Below are 23,026 nucleotides of genomic sequence, written 5' to 3' on the forward strand. Positions count from 1 at the left end.
TAGTAGGGAGAGATGTGTCTATAGTAACAGTGGGATAATAGTCTCTGGGAAGGGAGTGTGACTGTGGGATAGCAGGTATAGTAGGGAGAGATGGTGTCTATAGTAACAGTGGATAATAGTCTCTGGGAAGGGAGTGTGACTGTGGGATAGCAGGTATAGTAGGGAGAGATGGTGTCTATAGTAACAGTGGGATAATAGTCTCTGGGAAGGGAGTGAGACTGTGGGATAGCAGGGATAGTAGGGAGAGATGGTGCCTATAGTAACAGTGGGATAATAGTCTCTGGGAAGGGAGTGTGACTGTGGGATAGCAGGTATAGTAGGGATAGATGGTACCTATAGTAACAGTAGATAATAGTCTCTGGGAAGGGAGTGTGACTGTGGGATAGCAGGTATAGTAGGGAGAGATGGTGCCTATAGTAACAGTGGATAATAGTCTCTGGGAAGGGAGTGAGACTGTGGGATAGCAGGGATAGTAGGGAGAGATGGTGCCTATAGTAACAGTGGGATAATAGTCTCTGGGAAGGGAGTGTGACTGTGGGATAGCAGGTATAGTAGGGAGAGATGGTGCCTATAGTAACAGTGGGATAATAGTCTCTGGGAAGGGAGTGTGACTGTGGGATAGCAGGTATAGTAGGGAGAGATGGTGCCTATAGTAACAGTGGATAATAGTCTCTGGGAAGGGAGTGTGACTGTGGGATAGCAGGTATAGTAGGGAGAGATGGTGCCTATAGTAACAGTGGGATAATAGTCTCTGGGAAGGGAGTGTGACTGTGGGATAGCAGGTATAGTAGGGAGAGATGGTGCCTATAGTAACAGTGGGATAATAGTCTCTGGGAAGGGAGTGTGACTGTGGGATAGCAGGTATAGTAGGGAGAGATGGTGCCTATAGTAACAGTGGATAATAGTCTCTGGGAAGGGAGTGTGATTGTGGGATAGCAGGTATAGTAGGGAGAGATGGTGCCTATAGTAACAGTGGGATAATAGTCTCTGGGAAGGGAGTGTGACTGTGGGATAGCAGGTATAGTAGGGAGAGATGGTGCCTATAGTAACAGTGGATAATAGTCTCTGGGAAGGGAGTGTGACTGTGGGATAGCAGGTATAGTAGGGAGAGATGGTGCCTATAGTAACAGTGGGATAATAGTCTCTGGGAAGGGAGTGAGACTGTGGGATAGCAGGGATAGTAGGGAGAGATGGTGTCTATAGTAACAGTGGGATAATAGTCTCTGGGAAGGGAGTGTGACTGTGGGATAGCAGGTATAGTAGGGAGAGATGGTACCTATAGTAACAGTAGATAATAGTCTCTGGGAAGGGAGTGTGACTGTGGGATAGCAGGTATAGTAGGGAGAGATGTGTCTATAGTAACAGTGGGATAATAGTCTCTGGAAGGGAGTGTGACTGTGGGATAGCAGGTATAGTAGGGAGAGATGGTGTCTATAGTAACAGTGGATAATAGTCTCTGGGGAAGGGAGTGTGACTGTGGGATAGCAGGTATAGTAGGGAGAGATGGTGTCTATAGTAACAGTGGGATAATAGTCTCTGGGAAGGGAGTGAGACTGTGGGATAGCAGGGATAGTAGGGAGAGATGGTGCCTATAGTAACAGTGGGATAATAGTCTCTGGGAAGGGAGTGTGACTGTGGGATAGCAGGTATAGTAGGGATAGATGGTACCTATAGTAACAGTAGATAATAGTCTCTGGGAAGGGAGTGTGACTGTGGGATAGCAGGTATAGTAGGGAGAGATGGTGCTATAGTAACAGTGGATAATAGTCTCTGGGAAGGGAGTGAGACTGTGGGATAGCAGGGATAGTAGGGAGAGATGGTGCCTATAGTAACAGTGGGATAATAGTCTCTGGGAAGGGAGTGTGACTGTGGGATAGCAGGTATAGTAGGGAGAGATGGTGCCTATAGTAACAGTGGATAATAGTCTCTGGGAAGGGAGTGTGACTGTGGGATAGCAGGTATAGTAGGGAGAGATGGTGCCTATAGTAACAGTGGATAATAGTCTCTGGGAAGGGAGTGTGACTGTGGGATAGCAGGTATAGTAGGGAGAGATGGTGCCTATAGTAACAGTGGGATAATAGTCTCTGGGAAGGGAGTGTGACTGTGGGATAGCAGGTATAGTAGGGAGAGATGGTGCCTATAGTAACAGTGGGATAATAGTCTCTGGGAAGGGAGTGTGACTGTGGGATAGCAGGTATAGTAGGGAGAGATGGTGCCTATAGTAACAGTGGATAATAGTCTCTGGGAAGGGAGTGTGATTGTGGGATAGCAGGTATAGTAGGGAGAGATGGTGCCTATAGTAACAGTGGGATAATAGTCTCTGGGAAGGGAGTGTGACTGTGGGATAGCAGGTATAGTAGGGAGAGATGGTGCCTATAGTAACAGTGGATAATAGTCTCTGGGAAGGGAGTGTGACTGTGGGATAGCAGGTATAGTAGGGAGAGATGGTGCCTATAGTAACAGTGGATAATAGTCTCTGGGAAGGGAGTGTGACTGTGGGATAGCAGGTATAGTAGGGAGAGATGGTGCCTATAGTTAACAGTGGATAATAGTCTCTGGGAAGGGAGTGGTGACTGTGGGATAGCAGGTGTATAGTAGGGAGAGATGGTGTCTATAGTAACCAGTGGATAATAGTCTCTGGGAAGGGAGTGTGACTGTGGGATAGCAGGTATAGTAGGGAGAGATGGTGCCTATAGTAACAGAGGGATAATAGTCTCTGGGAAGGGAGTGTGACTGTGGGATAGCAGGGTATAGTAGGGGAGAGATGGTGCCTATAGTAACAGTGGATAATAGTCTCTGGGAAGGGAGTGTGACTGTGGGATAGCAGGTATAGTAGGGAGAGATGGTGCCTATAGTAACAGTGGATAATAGTCTCTGCGGAAGGGAGGTGTGACTGTGGATAGCAGGTATAGTAGGGAGAGATGGTGCCCTATAGTAACAGTGGGATAATAGTCTCTGGGAAGGGAGTGTGACTGTGGGATTAGCAGGTATAGTAGGGAGAGATTGGTGCCTATCAGTAACAGTGGATAATAGTCTCTGGAAGGGAGTGTGACTGTGGGGATAGCAGGTATAGTAGGGAGAGATGGTGCCTATAGTAACAGTGGATAATAGTCTCTGGGAAGGGAGTGTGATTGTGGGATAGCAGGTATAGTAGGGAGAGATGGTTGCCTATTAGTAACAGTTGGATAATAGTCTCTGGGAAGGGAGTGTGACTGTGGGATAGCAGGTATAGTAGGAGAGATGGTGCCTACTAGTAACAGTGGATAATAGTCTCTGGGAAGGGGAGTTGACTGTGGGATAGCAGGTATAGTAGCGGAGAGATGGTGCCTATAGTAACAGTGGATAATAGTCTCTGGGAAGGGAGTGTGACTGTGGGATAGCAGGTATAGTAGGGAGAGATGGTGTCTATAGTAACAGTGGATAATAGTCTCTGGGAAGGGAGTGTGACTGTGGGATAGCAGGTATAGTAGGGAGAGATGGTGTCTATAGTAACAGTGGATAATAGTCTCTGGGAAGGGAGTGTGACTGTGGGATAGCAGGTATAGTAGGGAGAGATGGTGCCTATAGTAACAGTGGGATAATAGTCTCTGGGAAGGGAGTGTGACTGTGGGATAGCAGGTATAGTAGGGAGAGATGGTGCCTATAGTAACAGAGGGATAATAGTCTCTGGAAGGGAGTGTGACTGTGGGATAGCAGGTTATAGTAGGGAGAGATGGTGCCTATAGTAACAGTGGATAATAGTCTCTGGGAAGGGAGTGTGACTGTGGGATAGCAGGTATAGTAGGGAGAGATGGTGCCTATAGTAACAGTGGATAATAGTCTCTGGGAAGGGAGTGTGACTATTTTCTACTCTAATATAATGTATCAGGAGTACAATCTTCACTTTTCTAGCAATATTCATTGCACTGTGCTGTGAATGTTCCTTTATAGAAAACTGCAATTCATTTAACAGCCCCTAAAAATATAATTTTCTCTCCGCTGACAGTTGCTTCTGAGATGAAGAAAGTGACCTTTTCAGATATTTTTAATTACACGTGCTGCATGCTAATGTAATGTTCCAAGACACTAATTCCATAAGTTTCACCTCGAGCTAAACACACACATTACTTACTCTACTGGCTTTTCTATTGGCACCGTACTCATATACTGTATAGATATTATAGTTACAGAGTCAGTACAGATAGACAAATAGATATAGAGAGATTAACACAGAAGGTAGATAGATATCGATATATACTGTAGATATTATGAGCTAAGGGGCCCAGCCTGAAGGGCAGTTAGGGGGAGATGGGGTAAGTGTTTATTTGTACCCTGGGTACCCCTGGAACTATAGCAGGGTGACACCCCAATGTTTCTATATATCTGTAACCTTGTTATGCGCTAAGGGGGCCCAGTCTGAAGGTCAGTTAGGGGGAGATTTGGGGTGAGTGCTTATTTGTACCCTGGGTACCCCTGGAACTATAGCAGGGTGACTGTTACCCCAATGTTTCTATATATCTGTAACCTTGTTATGAGCTAAGGGGGCCCAGTCTGAAGGTCAGTTAGGGGGAGATTTGGGGTGAGTGCTTATTTGTACCCTGGGTACCCCTGGAACTATAGCAGGGTGACACCCCAATGTTTCTATATATCTGTAACCTTGTTATGAGCTAAGGGGGCCCAGTCTGAATGTCACATAGGGGGAGATTTGGGGTGAGTGCTTATTTGTACCGTGGGTACCCCTGGAACTATAGCAGGGTGACACCCCAATGTTTCTATATATCTGTAACATTGTTATGAGCTAAGGGGGCCCAGTCTGAAGGTCAGTTAGGGGGAGATTTGGGGTGAGTGCTTATTTGTACTCTGGGTACCCCTGGAACTATAGCAGGGTGACACCCCAATGTTTCTATATATCTGTAACCTTGTTATGAGCTAAGAGGGCCCAGTCTGAAGGTCAGTTAGGGGGAGATTTGGGGTGAGTGTTTATTTGTACCCTGGGTACCCCTGGAACTATAGCAGGGTGACAGCCCAATGTTTCTATATATCTGTAACCTTGTTATGAGCTAAGAGGGCCCAGTCTGAAGGTCAGTTAGGGGGAGATTTGGGGTGAGTGTTTATTTGTACCCTGGGTACCCCTGGAACTATAGCAGGGTGACACCCCAATGTTTCTATATATCTGTATCCTTGTTATGAGCTAAGGGGGTCCAGTCTGAAGGTCAGTTAGGGGGAGATTTGGGGTGAGTGCTTATTTGTACCCTGGGTACCCCTGGAACTATAGCAGGGTGACTGTTACCCCAATGTTTCTATATATCTGTAACCTTGTTATGAGCTAAGGGGACCCAGTCTGAAGGCCAGTTAGGGGGAGATTTGGGGTGAGTACTTTTTTGTACCCTGGGTACCCCTGGAACTATAGCAGGGTGACTGTTACCCCAATGTTTCTATATACCTTGTAATGAGGAGCCATGGATACCCCTAGTCCCTGTTTTGATTTATTAAATCAAGGGGAAACAAGAAATTGCAGGTTGGCGTTGCATAGCCATTCAGGGTAACATCTTTTCTGTATTGAGGTTCAGGTTGGTTTAAGGGCGGAATGCTTTAAAAATGGGTAGAGAGACAGAAAAATGCAAATATTGGAGCTGAGCCTTTTCACTTTTTAAATGTAAAAGGTGGAATTGATTAGAAGAAGAGCAGTTTTATAATTTGGATGAGTCTCCCTTCCAAACCTTCTCCCCTTCTCCCTAGTGAAGGTCGCAGCAGGAGGGAAGATATGGCTCCTTGGTTATACGAGCGACGGCCCATAGAATGGCAGCTCCTCAGTCAATCATGTTTGAGTGATTGATGCTTAAGTGCCTTTAATTAATAAGCATATGCCGGTGGCTGAAAGGCTCCTATGTTGGTCTTATAAATTCACAGTAGAAATAATTATCTTTGTGAAACACTTTCAGTGCCTTCTGCTGCCGCCAAGTATTGGGCGAAAGAAACGTGTAATGAAAGGGGCCAGTTGGGAGGCCGACTATTTAGCATTCACTATCCTCTACTTCTAGACTTTCATTTTTGCTAAGTTCTGCCAGTCATGGATCCTCAGCATTCCCTATACCCTCACTCATTAGAAGAACAAGACAAGAGCTGCCCAAAGTCATTAGCATCGGCCAACTGCCAGCTCCGGTCGGCATTCGATTCCTGGCCTCGTGCTCTAAAGGCTTCACTTGTGTGGGGGGAGGGCAGGTTGGAACAATAAAAAAAGTACTTTTTTGGAAATTCAATCCAGGGGGTTAAAGTAAAAACTCTGTACTCATGTTTCCAGTCGAACAGTAATAAATATAAAGACAGATAATTCCTTGTTGGGCCAACCTAAAGGAAAATAACCTGTTTAAGGACCAAACAAGGCTGCCTCTGGGTCTGCTTATGCCCCCTAGAATATGAATATTATCGTTCTGTTCTACTAACCCAGCTTTAAGGGAGCGGCCCTCGGATGCCTATATGGTAAAAAAAAAAAAAAATTATAAATCCACTTCCCCTGCTGCCGGATGCGTCCCTATGAAATCCTGCCCCAGAGCAATAATAAGCAGTGGGCGGGCCTAGAACTCTCTGATGGCGGCTCACAGGGGAAGGACAAGGAGGCTGAAATTTAAAGGGATTGTTCTCTTTTAAGTTTTTAAGTATGATGTAGAACAGTGGTCCCCAACGAGTAGCTCGCGAGCAACATGTTGCTCAACAACCCCTTGGATGTTGCACTCAATGGCTTCAAAGCAGGTGATTATTTTTGAATATCAAGGCTTGGAGGCAAGTTTTGGTTGAATAAAAACCAGATGTACTGCCAAACAGAGTCTCCTGTAGCTGCCAGTTCACATAGAGGCTACCAAACAGCCAATCACAGTCCTAATTTGGCACCCCATGGACATTTTCATGCTTGTGAAAACTCTTTTTTACATTTAAATGTGGCTCACGAGTAAAAAAAAAAGGTTGGGGACCCCTGATGTAGAAGGTGATATTCTGAGAGAATTTGCAGTTGATTTTCATTTGTAGATTTTGAGTGATTTCGATTTTTATTCAACAGCTTTTTGGTTTGTAATTTCTACCATCTGGTTGCTAGGGTCAAAATGACCCTAGAGACTATACACCTATTTGAACAGGAGACTGGAATATGAATAGGAGAGGCCTAATAAAGATGAGTAATAAAATGTAGCAAACACATTTCTAGCCTTTCAGAGTATTTGTTTTTTTTTTTATATGGGGTCAGTTGGAAAGCTGGAAAGAGTGCAAAGAATAATTCAAAACTATTATTTTAAAAATGAGGGCCAGCTGAAAAGTTGCTTAGAATTAGCCATTCTATAACATATTAACATTTAACTTAAATGGGAACCATCCCTTTAAGCAGTGGGTGGGATGGCAGTTTACAGTGGGAGGGATCCAGAAGACTAAAACTGAAACAGTGGGTGGGACCAGAATTTTCTGATGGCAGTTTACAGAGGGATGGGGCAGGGAGTCTGTAACAAGCAGTGGGGGGGAACATACGTCGAAGATCCAAGTCAAGCAGCTGGAGGTACAAGGACTAATGGCAGTTTACATTTTAGGGTTCAGGAGTCTATGGGGCAAATTCACTAAGGCGCGAAGCGCCGAACGCTAGCGTTAATTCGCTAGCGTTTGGCATTTTCGCTACTGCGCAAATTCACTAACGAACGCTGGCGTAGTTTCGCTAGTGTTACTTTGCAACCTTACGCCAGGCGAATCTTCGCTAGCGACGAAACTACGCAAATTCACTAACTTGCGCAGTGTACTGAACGCTACCTTTACGCTAGACTTCCTTCGCCACCTCAGACCTGGCGAAGCGCAATAGAGTAGATAGGGATTGTTTCAAAAAAAGTCAAAATTTTCTACATGATGGCTGATAGGCTGAAAAATATCGAAAAATTTTTGGGGCTCCCCTTCCTCCCCCCTACATTTCCTAACTCATGGCAACTTACCTAGACAGTGGGCACATGTGTAGGGCAAAATAAAATTTTTATTTGCAGATTTGAAGGTTTTCTAGGCATTTGTAGTGCAGATACGTATTCCTCCATTGAAATTTGAATTTCGCGCCGTATGCAAATTAGCCTTCGCTAGCGTAACTTCGCTTTATATAGCGAAACAGCGCTATCGCAACTCCGCAACCTTACGATACCCCTGTGCGCAACTTCGGATTTTAGTGAATTTGCGAAGCGCTGGCGAAACTACGCCTGGCGAAGTGCGGCGAAGCGCGCAACTTCGCATCTTAGTGAATTTGCCCCATATATCCCAAGCAGTGGGAGGGACTACAAAATTTTGATGGCGGCTTACAGGGAGTCTTTAAAGCAAGCAGCTGACTGGACTAGAACATACTGATGCCAACTTTATGGGGCGAGGTAGGAGATCTGTAATTCAAGCAGTTGACTGAGCTAGAGAAGAAAGAACAATATCTCTGTCCTATACACTATTCTACATACAGAAACTGGCCAATAGAGTGCATGTGCGGGCACATCCTTTATGCAGAAGGCACCTCTTTATCATGCCCGTTCAATCGAGTGTGTTTCCAGGGCACCTCTCACTCCTTGTAAGGACTCATGATTTGCTCCATGGAGTGGGGGATCAGATGCTGTAGATCCGCCAAGATATTTCTGAACAATTATTTTGATATAAACAACCCTGAACTTAAGTAGTTTCATGTAAATGGAAAGCAGTGGGGCTTGTAATTAGATTTGTGTACACTTTCATGAATTCCATGGGAACAGCAAAGACCTGATAGGAAAGTGCCAAGCTCGTTTTCCCTTCTCCTGTTAATTGAAGGGCTGATGTGTCCAAGACGAGTGCCAGCTACGGAGATGGACTATTTACAGACCCGCTGACAGTTGCACTGTGAACATTAACAGGAACAGAGCTGCCGCTGTCACCGTACTTGGATACTTCAAATTAGAGCCTCATATTATATTTTCCCTTAGGTTGTTTTATTTAATCTGAGAATCGTTCTTTCCTTGAGGATTCAAATGGCAGTCAGGGCTGACATTCTGCTTTTTCTTATTTTTGCTTTACATAATAAATGTACAACACACAGTCGCCCGCACCTGCCTCCCTCAGTTCCTCTCCTGCCCTCTGGTAATTTATATGGAGTTTGCAAAAAAAGTGTGAGAGAAATAAACTTGTGAGGGCATTTTGCTTTTATAAAATTGTAACATACATTAGAGCAATGTGAGTGGGGCCAAAGCAATCTTTAGAAAATAAATATGGATACAGGTGGTTGCCAAAGGCACCGCACATTGTGGATCCAAAAAGAGCAGTTGTTTTAGGTCTTAAGAGTGGTGGATAGTAAGACTTCCAAGGGAAGGAGGCAGCAGCAGTGCAAGATGGTGGCATTTAGACAATTAGCAAGAGAGCAAGACTACATCATGGTGGAACCTTACAGAACAGTATCTGCAGGAGTTTAGCGTGGTGGATAGCAAATATGGTGAGACAAGAGGATAACAGTAGGGCAAGATCACAGTGATTGTGGAAAATGCCAACAGTAGGTTAAAATAGTATTAGTAGGTTCAAATGCCAACAGTAGAGAAAGATAGCAAAAGTAGGGCAACATGGAAACAGTTTAACAAAATTATAACAGCAGAGTAAGATGGCACCAGCAGGAAAACATGTAGCAGACTAGATGGAGACAGTAGGACAGGATGGAGACAGTAGTGCAAAATGGAGACAGTAGGACTAGATGGAGACAGTAGGACAAGATGGAGACAGTAGGACAAGATGGAGACAGTAGGACTAGATGGAGACAGTAGGACAAGATGAAGACAGTAGTGTAAAATGGAGATAGTAGGACTAGATGGAGACATTAGGACAAGATGGAGACAGTAGGACTAGATGGAGACATTAGGACAAGATGGAGACAGTAGTGTAAAATAGAGACAGTAGGACTAGATGGAGACAGTAGGACAAGGTCTAGATAGTAGGGCAAGATGGAGATAGTAAGACAAGGTGGAGACAGTAGGGCAAGACAAAAATAGCAGAGCAAGATGGTGGCAGTAGGGAACAGTATGGCAAGATCGCGATCATAGAGGAAAATGGTGGCGGTAGGTCAAAATGATATTAGGAGAAAAAAATGCCACAATAGAGGAAAACAACAAAAGTAGGGCAAGATAGACATTAATAGAGGAACAAGATGGTGTCAGTAGGAAAAAATACATCATTGGACCAAGATGGTGGCAGAAGTAGGGCAAAATGGCAAGGGTAAAGCAAGATAGGCAGTAGTAGGATAAGATAATGGAAATAAAGATGTTAGCAATAGGCAATGTGGAGACTAGGCCAAGGTAGAAGCAGTCAAGATAGATGGAGACAGAAGAGCAATATGGCAAGGGAAACATTTCTTTTGCCCAGTTCACAGTATCACTCAAAGCTGCTCTATCCAATTACTTTTTCTAATGATTTAATTGGCATATATTTCAGTTGCACATTATATCTAGAAGATAAATCAGCTCTATTGTGAATAGTAATGGGTGAATCCGAATCGCCAAAAATTCACGAAACGCCAAAAAATTTGCCAAATGCATTAAAGTCTATGGCGACAATTTTTTTTTGATGTGTCAAAAACATTTTTTTTACCACTAGACAATTTCTTGACGTGAAACAATTTTTTTCTCCCATTGAAGTCTATGGGTGTCTTTTTCATGGCGAAACCTTGCGCTCATCACTGATTATAATTGAACTCCCAACTTGTTTATAATATTGTTGTCGAGATGTTGCTGAAGGAATCAGATGGGGCAGTTGTCTTGGTTCCCTAGTGCAGCACTGGGTGTAGATTCAATTATAACAGACTCATCTACTGTGTCAATATATATTCCATTGATCAGCAAACATTTTCAGTACTGTATATATATTGAGGACTGCTGAAGGCTGCTGGGAAATATAGTCCAATATATGGTTGGACATCAGTTGAGGGTCATAGCCTTTCTTGCATTAGCTGGGGCCCCTCTTCTCTTAATCAGGTACCCAAGTATAATTTTTCAGCATCAATCATTCTGGCCCTAAAATTTGGCTTCTGGATGGTACAAGATTATTCATATACAGGATTCATATAGTCTGCTACGGCTCCACTTGTCTAATTTTAGTAGGGATAATTGGTTGTTCGCTAGGTTTTTTTCCCCCTTATTCCCATGTGACTTGACGGTGACATCAATCCTTGCACATGAGGGATTCTTGGCCTTTCAAGAGAACCTCAGGCACAAGAAACAGAGGCATCTCATTAGACGATGCCTTCGTTCTGATTTATAATGAATTAAGCTGCTACCCTTTCCAACGAGCTTGGCATCTTCAACATTTCCAGAGTTAAGGAAGCAGCCAGACTGGCTGTCGTGATAGGATTGCGAGGATTCATTTCTGGTGAGTCTCATTTTAGGGAGATGTCTGCGTGCGTGTGCGGATACATTCTTCCTTAATTTCATCAAAGCTCTTTCTTGCGAGACAAAACCTGTTCGCCCTGAAATGTGCCAACTAGAAACCAGTTACATTTCGTGTCCGGTGGATGTCCTAATTGAAAGGCGCCTGTGAAGCCTCCTAAATCTGCTCAAGTGTAACCAGGTTGTCAACCAGTAGATGGTCAGCACCTCCAATGCAAGACATGAAACGTTAATTCCCTCACTGTAAAGGCCTGTCTTCTTTCACTTATCAAGCCCCCAAGTCCAGTGTAGGCAGCCCACCAGAAGTTAGAATTTGTAGAATATGCAGGGCTATAGAGGTAGGGTCGCTTTCCAAGTGCTTTGAATTCTAGAGCATTGCTTCATGTGACTCCTCCCCTCAGTTGGCCATTGCAGAAATAATGAGGAATCAGGGGCATAGCTACAGGGGAAGCAGACCCTCCGGCTGCTGGGGTGGGGGGCCAGGAGGTATAGGGGGCCCCATGAGGCCCTAATTAATGAGCAATTTCAAATATATATTGGTAAAATTGGACAACCTCTGGATATGATGGGGGCCTTAAAATTAAGTGGGGCTCAGTAACATCTAGTGACACCACTGTGAGGAAGGGTCTCCTGCAAGGTGTTCTGGGGTATTAAATATAGAAATGGCACTGTATTTATCTTACCATGTGTTTTAAGGTATTATACATGGAATTGACACTGTATTTATCTGCTGTGTGTTCTGGGTATTATACATGGAATTGGCACTGTATTTATCTGCTGTGTGTTTTGGGGTATTATACATGGAATTGGCACTGTATTTATCCTGCTGTGTGTTCTGGGGTTTTATACATGGAATTGGCACTGTATTTATCTGCTGTGTGTTCTGGGGTATTATACATGGAATTGGCTCTGTATTTATCCTGCTGTGTGTTCTGGGGTATTATACATGGAATTGGCTCTGTATTTATCTGCTGTGTGTTCTGGGGTATTATACATGGAATTGGCACTGTATTTATCTGCTGTGTGTTCTGGGGTATTATACATGGAATTGGCACTGTATTTATCTGCTGTGTGTTCTGGGGTATTATACATGGAATTGTCACTGTATTTATCTGCTGTGTGTTCTGGGGTATTATACATGGAATTGGCACTGTATTTATCTGCTGTGTGTTCTGGGGTATTATACATGGAATTGGTCCTGTATTTATCCTGCTGTGTGTTCTGAGGTATTATACATGGAATTGACACTGTATTTATCTGCTGTGTGTTCTGGGGTATTATACATGGAATTGGCTCTGTATTTATCCTACTGTGTGTTCTGGGGTATTATACATGGAATTGGCACTGTATTTATCTGCTGTGTGTTCTGGGGTATTATACATGGAATTGGCACTGTATTTAAATCTGTGTTCTTAATTAGCTTCCCCTGTCTACATTCACAGACATTTTCATTGCCTACCTCCAGCATGAGATCAGAGTGCAGAATATTGTGACAATCCCCCCCCCTGCCTCTGCATGCCCCCCCCCCATACACACACACACACCTTTTGCTGCGGGCTGGAAAGCAGGTCACCGGGCTGCGCTTGTGTATATATGTGACATGTAGACGAGAGAGGGATGGCACAAATAAAACGATTCACTCTCAGCGTCTGTGGCTTCACAGTTAATCTGCATCACTGCCAACTTGCGCGTTGGTGGCGACAGAACCATTATTGCAATCTTATTTCGGCCGAGTTTTCCTTAATTCTGTCTGCAAGAGGCACAGGACACACTTTCTCCCTGCCATGCCCATTGTCGTTTAAATGAGCTAATAAATCAGTGGTGGCCAGGCCCGGAAATAAAGTGCCACACAGCCCGGCTCCCTGACAGCGGGTATGAATCATGCCGGCACAAAAAAAGGCCCTTTGGGGATGAAATGCTCATCTGCACTGCTTTTTCTCTCTAGTCACATCTTTGTAACGGGACAGGCAGCTGGCAGGACAGCTAAGGGCCCCTGAGGGACACGGGCGGGCGTTTTGTGCCGTGGAATTCATTAGCTCGGAATGGGATAAGAGGGATAAAGCGCCAGTCACATCCCAGCTTCCTACACAGCGACTAATTGATTGTGTAATGTCTTTTTATGGGTCTAAAGGGAAAGGGGCCCAAATCAACAAACAGCACAAAAAAATAAAAAGAGATAAAAAAATAAAAGTCAGGGAGGACTCGGCAACATCACAAGGAGCCCTGTGGGGAGCCCCTCACACAGCACTCGTCTCATTTGGATACGGTCCCAACTTTTGCTTGAAATCTTCCAAAAAGCTTTTAACATTTTTATTATTCAAATTACATTAAAATGCAAAAGTTCCATGGAGGGAGGAGGGGACGCGGGGGAAAAAAGTGACTTTGCTCTGAAGCGGCGATTATTTATTTATACGTTTATTTCCAATGTTCCACGAGAGCCAAGTCCGGCGCCACTGAGTTTAAACTCAACTTTTTGATGTTGTTGATCCACCGTGCCAGGTTTGGTTTTATGTTGGTCTGGTTATTTAATATTATTTTATGGCTGTATTGCCTCATTATTATAATGTAGTTATGGTGCTTATATTGATATAAATATTATATACTCTTATACTCTTGTGTTGTAAACTGCATGGAACATGCGTTTATTTAATTTTATCATACTTAACATTCTCTGTCAAAATGAAAATCTTTTATGCTTTGGAAAACCCAATAAAAACGATGAAATAGAAAGAGTTTAAACTGCAGGAAAACACATTCATGCCTATAGGGGATTGTGGGCGACACCAGGCAGACCTGCGGTGCAATGTGGGTTCCTCTAACATTGCTTTTAGCCCCAGAGGGATAGCAAAGGATTGTGGGACATGGAAGTCAAGCAACTATAATGCCCTTTATCAATGCAGGGTGTTGCTGTGAAGTTTCAATTTGATCATAATCCATATTAGGATCTTTCATTTAATTCAGACTCCCTAAATAAGACAAAATTAAGACAGCAGGATAAGATGGAGACAGTAGCGAAAGATGGTGACAGAAGGGCAAGAGGAAATAGTATGGTAAGATGAAGACAATAGTGCAAGATGAAAATGGTAGGGCAAAATGGAGATAGTAGGGCAAGATGGACACAGTAGCGCAAAATTGAGACAGTAGGACAAGATGGAGACAGTAGGGCAAGATGGAGACAGTAGGACAAGATGGAGACAGTAGGACAAGATGGAGACAGTAGGGCAAGATGGAGACAGTAGGACAAGATGGAGACAGTAGGACAAGATGGAGACAGTAGGGCAAGATGAAAATGGTCTGGCAAAATGGAGATAGTAGGGCAAGATGGACACAGTAGGGCAAAATTGAGACAGTAGGACAAGATGGAGACAGTAGGGCAAGATGGAGACAGTAGGACAAGATGGAGACAGTAGGACAAGATGGAGACAGTAGGGCAAGATGGAGACAGTAGGACAAGATGGAGACAGTAGGGCAAGATGGAGATAGTATGGTAAGAGGAAGACAATAGTGCAAGATGAAAATGGTAGAGTAAAATGGAGATAATGGTGCAAGATGGACACAGTATGGCAAGATTGAGACAGTATGACAAGATTGAGACAGTAGGGCAAGATAGAGACAGTAGGACAAGATTGAAACTGTAGGACAAGATGGACACAGTAAGACAAGATGGATACAGTGGGGCAAGATGGAGATAGTATGGTAGGATGAAGACAATACTGCAAGATGAAAATGGTAGGGCAAAATGGAGATGACAGGGCAAGATGGACACAGCAAGGCAAAATTGAGGACATGATAACAGTAGGGCAAGATGGAGACAGTAGAGTATAGTAACATTAGGGCAAGATGGCACTAGCGGGACAGTATGGCAACAGCAGGGCTAGATAGGGATAACAGAACAAGGTGGCAACAGCAGGGCAACACAGAGTCAGCTGGCTATGATGGCTACAATAGGCCAATATGTGTACAATAAGACAAGATTGGGATAATAGAGCAAGCTTACAAAAATAGGGCAAGACCTAAAAATAAGGTGTTGCCCAACCTGTTGTCCTTCAGCACCCACTGACAACATGACGATTATTGCATCACATGGGTGTAACATGAAGACCTATCAGGAGTAGCACTAAATTCACAGCCAGATGCATCTTTCCTCAAGATTGGGGTAGCTAAAGTTTTGGTCCCATCAATTGGGCTAATATATTGCTAACTCAGATTTGGGAGTCAGTATTGTTTCTTCTTTACTCTAGCAGCCAGGCAGCTGTGTAGATAACAGACTTGAAGATGAATAGGAAAGTCATAAATATAAAGGCAATAACCTGAGAGTGTTCTGTTTTCTGGTTACCAGGTTAACTGGTCTGACTTTCCTTGTTCCATAATCCATTTCCCAAGCCGCTCACAGAGAGCTTTCTTTTTGTTTGTTTTTTTCTTTAAAAAGCCATTTGATAGTAAATTAGGTGTCACAATAGGACAAGTGCACAGGGAGCCCTTAAGATGTTTTCCTTGTTTTCCATGGCATTGTGATTTTCTAAGACTTTTCCACATTCCTTAGCTTTGCTCTTTCAATTACTGCCGCGCTATTACCCTGCACTGTCAGTAGAGACCAGCTGCGCTTCCACAACTGAATAGGTGCCTGCTGGTCCGCTTGACAAATGCCGGCCAACTAGCCGTCCTCAACAAATGGGCAGGCAGGGTTTTCGTTTCCAAGGCGGAAAATACCTTTGTTTTCCCTCAGCTTGAAAATAATGAGTTCCTGGGTAAGTCGCTGGCTTTTGTACTATGGAAGGGTGAGAAAATTGGATATGATTTACTCTATACAGTACATTACTTCTAGTGCCAGTGGGTTACATTTCAATATCTGCTTTAGCTGCTGATCTCTCTCTCATCTTCAAATCCCAGCAGCAGACCCCTAGTCACAGTGGATTCCCTATATCTCATTTGGGTACCCCCATGTCAGTAACTTCTCTAAGACTAATAACTGTTTTGTACTGCTGTTACCTACAGTATTTTAGCCACCCTTAAGCTCAATAACCAGAACCAAAACATAAAGGTTGTGCATTCAAGCGCCAACGTATTAGAAAGAACCTGAAGGTTATTTGATACAAAATAAGGGGAATATAGGGTTGCTTAATAGTGTTCGCCTTGAGAATTGGGCTCTGTTGTAGATTCTATGACTCGTGATTATTAGGTCCAATGGGAGCAGAACCATACTTGCACCGACTTGCTTTAATCGAAGGCTCTCCATACAATAACGTCATCAATGCAATCTTTCAACCAATTGATCTTGCCATATTGCAATCATGCATTGATGCAAGAAAACAAAGGGCCTTCACTATTAAGGACCAAGGAACATTGGGCCAGATTCAATTCACTGAGAAAAATAATTATCACGTGAAATGTCATGGACAAGATTCAATTTGAGATGCAATTCAATTGAGAAAGACTTATCTCAATGTTTATCATGTGAAAACTCTATTGAAGTCTTTGGGGGGGGACGTTTTTTTCTCCTTGGAATTGAATCTCGTCCAAGAGTTTTCATGTGATAAACCATGAGATAAGTTTTTTCCCACTGATTTGAATCTGGCCCATTGTTACAGAATCAAAAAGTTGACCAAAGCAAAGTAAATCGAGCAGTACTCAATATAACTAATGTTTTTATTATGTGGAACCCCATTTTAATGGAGTTGTGTAGAGTTTTAAAACATTGGGTACAAAGAGCATGACGTGACTTCTAGAAAGTAGACATATGGATTTAAAATAGAAGTAAATTACTCTTAAACTGCCCATGCCATTAGAGATATCAGCATTTAAAGGACAAATGTCTGGTAGAAAGAATAATTTTATCATAAAACACAACATTTTGGAGATGAGTTCCCATATATGCAAATGCCAGTTGGAAGACCATTTCAAAATGTCATCCTTTGGTGCTATCATTGGGGGTTTATTAAAGACTGCTAAAAACTTTACTATGAAATCCAAATTTTTTGTGGGAAAAAAAAAACTCCCTATCCTATTTGGAAGTTTCTGTGGTCTGTGCTAAATTACCCCGAAAATTCAACTATTTTGGGCTTTTCAATAAATATCTATGGTCTGACCATTCATCAAGGACACATGTCCCGAAATTAAATGAAACCTTGTGAGCAACAACCATATCTGCTGACTGGATCTACTGTGCCAACAACAGAATGGTTGCCCGTGGGTTGGGCACTGCAGCCTTTTGGAAAATGTTGCTCCTCTGTTCCTTCCTTAATTTTCTCTGCAAGGGGCAAGTTGGTTATGATGGCATTAAGGCTAACTGGAAAGAATATGAGACAATAACAACACAGAGATGCTTCCAATGTAATAACATCATTGCTTTAATGTGTTCATATCTGTTCCAGACTGATCATTTGGAGCAATTTGTGGTTTAGGATGAGAAAACATTTCCATTAATGACTTTGTTGGCTTCCATGGCTGCTGTTTTTCTGTGTTTGTATCTGTATGACTTTGCCACCCCCCAGTTAAATACACGTTTTGCTGGAAATGTTTAGGTATCTGGCCATGGGCTGAAGCATGGAGGCCTCATAATTCTATGAACAAAAGACTCACAGGTGCTTTATTACCTGCAGTCTGCACAGCCAAACATTCTTTTTCCAATTTTAAAAGAGCCTTATTGATCCCTGACTAGACTATATTTACTTGGTACAAAAAGCCAATCATTTTTCATTTCAGCATGTTATGTATGGTTTTCAATCCTTCATATGCTATGTTTATGCTTGCTAAATGTTCATCTTTAACTTAAACATTGGTCTTGTGTCAAACAATAGTCCAAGCAATTAGTGGGTTGCACTGCGCATGTACAGTTTTTCCCAGACAGCAAAACACATTGGTTGTTTTGTTGGCCTTTACGAGTCATTTTTGTGGATGACCAATGGCCTCACTTGAAGTTTCACTTTTCCTGGCCAGGAGATAGTAGAAGACCAAAGTCTTTCCTCGAAGTTTCACTCCTCTTGGTCAAGTGATAGTGAAAAATCAACATACAGTATTGCCTGGAAGTCTCACTTATTTTGAAGTCTCCCTCCACTGTAAGGGTTGGAAAGTTCAGGGTGACCTAACTTGCTGCTTGTAAGTGTTTTCCCATCTTTCAGCTCTAACCTGGACCATGGATGGGGGAGATGCCCCCTGGCAACCATTATTGGTATTCTCGCTAATGGGTTAATGTACCTTCTGATTATTCTCCGGAGCAGCTAAAAAGCCAATTTCCTACGTTGTCAGCAGCAGATAATCAAGTTGTTGTGTACGCCAACATCTGACAGGTTGTTTTTGCAGTTTTATACTCGCCTATTGATATTCAATTACACAGCATGGGTTCTCTGCAGCGTTCCGAGCACAGCAGTATAAAGCTATGGATTACGTCGCGCTCCATCACTGACTTTGCAAAAAGGAAAAGAAATAGCAAATACACAGAGGCTTGTATACTCTGCTGGCCCCTATATTTTACTCTTTTGTATTCTAATCAACCACAACATCCTCCTCTTTCTGTATTTTCTCCTTTGACTCTTCCCTACTCTACATTTCTATTGCCCTCCCATACCTTCTTTATGGCATCCCCCAACTTTCTTTCTTTACATGTCCTAACTAATGCCCATGGTCTCATTCTGCCTTTTCACCCCCTCCCCTGTTACCTTCCCTGCTTATTCTGTTGTTCTCTACTTTGGTTTCTCTCTCTTTCATGGTCATTTCTCTTTTGTCTCTTCCTATTTTACACTTCCATTGCTTTTGGCCTATCTTTACCTTTTTTTCATATAGTCATAAAGAGATTTCCAGCTGGGTGTCCCACCAGTGATGACTTTGCTCTTCCACTATCTCATGACCCAGCTGAGTGAGACTTCAAGGGAAGATATTGGTATCTCATGACCCAGCTGAGTGAGACTTCAAGGGAAGATATTGGTATCTCCTAACCCAGAAAAGTGAAACTTCAAGGGAAGACATTAGTGGACCCAGAAGAGTGAAACTTCATAGGGAGATGTTGCTCTTCCACTATCTTCTGACTTAGATGATTGAAATTTCAAAGAAAGATGCTGCTTTTCTACAATCTCCTAAACCAGAATAGTAAGGGGAAGACATTGTCGCTTGACTCAGATAAGTGAGACTTTAAAGGGAAGACATCAGTCCTTTACTATCATTTGACCCATAAGAGTTAAACTTCAAGGAAAGTTTCCACTATCTTCTAACTTAGATGACTGAAACTTCAAAGAAAGATTTTAGTTTTCCACTATCTCCAAAACCAGAAGAGTAAGACTTCAAGGGAAGACATTGCTCTTGCACATGACCTCTTACCTGTGTGACAATATGTTGTCTTGGACAATTGTCTTACTATCGGAAGGTGGATGCTATATTATGGAATGGTGCTTTTTCATGTACATAAAGATGGTGATTTACTTGGTCAGCCTGAAATATGGTGTTTGTCCACTTACTGTATGGGAAAGAGAATTAGGTGTTATGGGGTAGATGTTACAGATCATTAGTTCCTGTAGATGTTAGTCATTAGTTGTTCTTAGATGTCTGACACCAAAATATAAAAACCCTTGGTGAAAAAAGTCAAACCATAAAGTAGAACTAAAACCTAAAAGGTTCAGCAGCCTATAACAATCCGGACCTTCAAATTTATTCTTAGCAGCTCCTCATCTTCTGAACTTGTTGGGCACCTTTTGTGTCGGTTGCACTTAGGGTTGCCACCCGTCCTGATTTCACCCGGGCAGCCCGGTATTTGGAAGGGCTGTCCGGGTGAAACCCTCCTGTCTGGATTTCCAAATGAGTTAATCCAGATAGGACATTAAAAATAATGACATTGCTGATGCCACACCATCAGTCCTGCCCCTGATGTCACCAGTCCCTCCGGTAATGCCACCGTCCCGCCACAAACATCACTGCCCTGCCCCAGTCTCGCTTCCAACCTCATCCCCCTGCTGGTTTTCCAGCCTCAGAAAACATGGCCTCCCTGGTGGCACTGCACATGCTCAGTGAGCTGTTGAGAAGAAAAGCTTAGGGATCATTGTAAATCATTTGCAGAAACTCAGGTCACATCTGTCATAGAAGCTTATCCTACTGGACCTTGGGCTGGAACTGAAATCCAAAACAAAATTGGGACCATTAATCGATGCAAGTTCAGTGTGCAAAGTGCAATTTTGAATGCAATTTCCTTTGCACCCATAATACCATGTTTTACTCACAGCCGGGAGGTGGAGTTGTGTCTCATGCAATGTGTCAAAACATTTGGCGGAATCTAAGGTTACAGATTTGACTGAATACTGAACCAAATCCAAACCTTCATCTGCCGGAGCACGGGTGGAAAACCTGATCCAAGAATCTAAACGTGAACATGCACAAAATGCGTGCTCCAATATTTTAATGTTCTATAGGGTTCGGCGTTGGTTCATTCAGGTTTTGGTTGAATTCAAATCATGCTCAAAATAGCACAAATTTGGCCAAATCCAGGATTTGGTGCATCCCTAGTTTGGACGCAAGTAAGTTTAATGAATGGATCCCAATATGAAGCATTTCTATCTTATTTCTTTAGGTGTCCTTACTTTTTAGAAAACCATGAACATACCTTCCAACTGTCCCATTTTGAGCGGGACAGTCCCAATTTTGACTGCACGATAGTGAAGTGCTCTACCTGATCGGTGATCACTGGTTGGAAGTGCTGGGTCCTTTACCGGAAGACCTTTCCCTTGCACAGGGTCATAGATACTTGTAGTTAAAAATCCAGAAGCACACCAATAGATTACTTAGTGAAATCAGTGTTTTATTAAGCCCATGTGTATCCGCAAAAGGGCAATGTTTCGGGCCACTCTGTGCTCTTTATCAAGCCTGAGTTCCAATTTTGACAACTCAACCCGCAGTCCCGGATTTCTTAGTGACATGTCCCGACTTTCTCTTTGATCTCCTGCACTTTGAACAGCCAGAACAAGATACAAAGTTTCTAACTGGCTTTTGGCAGAGAGTCCAGAATAGATACTTAGATACTTTTGCAACAATTTAAGATAAGCAAGTCTCTTGGGAGAACTTAGACTCACAGTTTAAAGGGCAATTCACCTTCATTAGCAAAACTGTAATAACACATAAAAACCACAGAAATGTGTTTCATAACCTGACAAATTTTGTAAAATTAGGGTGTGTGGCCACTAATGGGCGTGGTCAAGAAATTGCCGTGCTCCACTCACCAAATCTTTTTAAAGACTGAACTGGAGCAACCTGTATCCATTGGGATCATAGAACCTTCACAGGACTAGACCAACCTGTTACTAATCATAACATTCAATTTTAACAAAACCAACAAAACAATAAAAAATATGTGCCGGTATGGGACCTGTTATCCAGAATGCTCATGACCTGGGTTTTTTTTTCCAGATAACAGACCTTTCTGTAATTTGGATTTTCATACCTTAAGTCTACTATAAAATCATATAAACATTAAATAAACCCAATAGGCTGGTTTTGCTTCTAATAAGGATTAATTATATCTTAGTTGGGATCAAGTACAAGCTACTGTTTTATTATTACACAGAAAAGGGAAATACATTTGTAAAAATTTGGATTATTTGGATAAATATGGGAGACGGCCTTCCTATAATCTGGATAATGGACGTCCAGATAACAGATCCCGTATCTGTATAAAAAGTATCTCTGCACGAAACAAAGTTCATCCACCGAATGCGCTAAATAATATTTTCCCTTCCACTTGCAGTACCAACAATGTCCTCTAGTTGCATTCGAGTATTTGAACGGAATTTAAAGAGAAACTAAATAGCACAAAGCAGTTTTTTTTTTAATGAATTGAGCAGATCTCAAATGAATCAGTAGTGAGACAAGTCCCGCTCACAGACTGCTGCAATGAAAATCCTTTTAATCTCAGGCTTCTGAACTGCAGCTCCCTGTGTATTTCTCACGCAAGGCCCCTGAAGAGCCTGCGATCATTAGCCCCTGCTTAGCAAACAGCATGGTGGATCAGGGTTAATTAAATAAGTGTTGCAGTCTAATTAAGACTAGGCTGGGTGAAACTTAGCAGGAAATGTATGCATTAAAAAATTCCTTTGTCGATGAGCCGCAATTAAGAGCACAATCAATATCAACATTATGCCATTAAAAAATGGAACTTACGTACCCTGGTGGCTTCACGCGGTTCTCATTAATCTGAAATTGGGAATTCTCACCAATTTATAAATTCCCTTGTCTTCACGCAAAAATCCAGCCATGAGCAGCATGACTTCTCTGTGTAGTGAGGAAAAAACATTTATTTGTTATTTATTAATTTATTTACAAAAATAAATAAAAGACAAAAATCATGTCTAATATGCCAAGGCCATAATATATATATATATACTGGATAAAGAAATACTGCTGTTAAATGTATTACAGGGAACTCAAAGTATCACTCGTGTATTATAAGGGATAATGTACCCCCTACTGTAAATGATAAGGATATTAGAAGTCACTGAGGGGTTGTTCTGTGACCATATAAAGACACAAGGCTGCAGGCTGAGTTATACAGGGAACTCTGAGTATCACTCATGTATTATAAGGGATAAAGTACCCCCTACTGTAAATGATAAGGATATTAGAAGTCATTGAGGGGTTGTTCTGTGACCATATAAAGGCACAAGGCTGCAGGCTGAGTTATACAG

At 42.6% G+C, this 23,026-nt stretch overlaps 1 protein-coding gene across 13 annotated transcripts in view; it reads left to right on the forward strand.

Moving 5' to 3' along the window:
- The window catches only part of LOC108705540 (CUGBP Elav-like family member 4), a 614,898-nt gene that overhangs the window by 542,880 nt on the left and 48,992 nt on the right, over window positions 1-23,026 (forward strand). The window lies entirely within an intron of this gene.

Source organism: Xenopus laevis, chromosome 1S (assembly GCF_017654675.1).
Source record: "Xenopus laevis strain J_2021 chromosome 1S, Xenopus_laevis_v10.1, whole genome shotgun sequence".
Lineage (NCBI taxonomy): Eukaryota > Metazoa > Chordata > Amphibia > Anura > Pipidae > Xenopus > Xenopus laevis.